At 35.6% G+C, this 1706-nt stretch overlaps 1 pseudogene; it reads right to left on the bottom strand.

The window, feature by feature from the left end:
- Window positions 1-991: 991 nt before the first annotated feature.
- On the bottom strand, window positions 992-1411 carry LOC102727038 (zinc finger protein 706 pseudogene; annotated as a pseudogene).
- Window positions 1412-1706: the final 295 nt, after the last annotated feature.

Raw genomic sequence — 1706 nt, 5'->3', positions numbered from 1 at the left:
CTGCAGAAATAGAAGCAAAGTCATGTAAAGGAGACTATATAAATTACTGTATTTTAAAAGGAAGCTCTTTGATTTTAAAATAGAAGATAACATTTGTTTTAAATAAAACAGTGGAACAGCAGTTTAGATAATTAATTTATGTTGAATATGATTGCGATTGGGGCACTTTATTAGTATTCCAGGTGGCCAAATAATGAGGGTCAAAAGTTTTGGTACTGTTTAATGTAAAGTGAAAAAAAAAATGTTTTCACACCTTTTTTTAATGGGAATTCAGCATTATGTGTTTTTTTGTAAAAGAAGGTAATTAGGACCTGGGATGCAGTCACAGGCAACTACCCAAATTCTTGCTTTAATGACTGGTTCAATTGAATTAATATAAATAAAAGAATGGAGGGAGAGAGTAGGCTTTGAAAGAAGCAGATGAGTTCACATTCTATCATTGTATATCAATATATCTTTACAAGATTCTAATGAAGAAACAGAGAGATAACTCTAAAACATGTAGAGAAAGAGATAGGTTAGCTCTTGAATTTGCAAACTACCAACACATAAGTGTAGCTGAACTCATTAGAGAAGATAAAACTGCAGAAGATAAACATATGATGAGAAGTGTGTTACACATTTCTGAGGAAATACAGGATTATTTGCACATTAAAAGTGCTTAATGGCAATTCAATCATAATTAATACAGAGAAACTACAGGAAAGTTGGGGATTTTTGTGATTCCACATTAAGATGTTAATTGTTTTTTTGTGTGTGTGTGATGTTGTAAAATCCAAGTACTACTTTATTAAATGAGTTCTTTTACACAATATGAACATCAATATAATTACAATTGTAAAAAAAATTTTTATAACAAGAATGGACTGATTTTCAGATTTCCAAATCAGAGTCTACTGTACATTTACACAGAATTGTCTTTGCATGAAGCCCAAAAGGGAACAGCATAAAAATGAGTGTTTCTGTAGCCCCTTTATTTTTGCTGATCAACAGTTTGTTAGAAAAGCAGCTGCAGGTTTGTTACCTAAGGTCTGAGACAGTAGAAGAGTCAAAGGTGTCATGAATTCACCTGTAAACAACTTTATGCCTGAACAACAGCCAATTCTGGAGGAAGTGGAGTCTTAGGATGCTTGCTTTCAAAATGCTGCTTGAAGGTCTTAGGGTCTGGCATTTGTGTCCTACAAACAGTGCAGGTCTATATTAAGGCAGCTTTGGCAGCAGCCTTTTGGTCATGTCCTTGTTTCTTCTTTTGTCCAGCTTGCTTTTTGGCATTTTCCTGCTGAGACTGAATCTTCTGCTGCCCACGAGCCATATCCGGGCCGGGACAGTCTTGCGTCGGAGAGACCGCGCAGCACGAAAGGGCCAGGGGAGGCGGCTGGAGGGAGAGGAAGGGGAAGATGTTAATTGTTTTTGAAGGCATCCAATGTACAATGGTATTTATGTTTAACCATGTAAATTTCAGTACTGAGAGGCAGCCAGTAGAGGGGGCCACATCTCAGTGTAAACCAGGGACATCTGGCTTTATATAAACATTCACATGTATTCAACTCTTCCAGAAGTAAGACTAGGTAATGCAGTTTTTACTAAAACATAACTCATTAATACAATGTCCTGGGTGTTACTAAACATTTGGAATCTTGGTTAGTTTAAAAAAAAAGGCACTTTTGATCCAAGAAAATATTCAAATTAGAAATCATTTAACTTTT

This window comes from Leptonychotes weddellii, chromosome 7, assembly GCF_054177405.1.
Source record: "Leptonychotes weddellii isolate Sample4059 chromosome 7, ASM5417740v2, whole genome shotgun sequence".
Taxonomy (NCBI): domain Eukaryota; kingdom Metazoa; phylum Chordata; class Mammalia; order Carnivora; family Phocidae; genus Leptonychotes; species Leptonychotes weddellii.
Note: the sequence above shows the minus strand (reverse complement) of the source record. Positions and strands in the feature narration are given on the sequence as shown.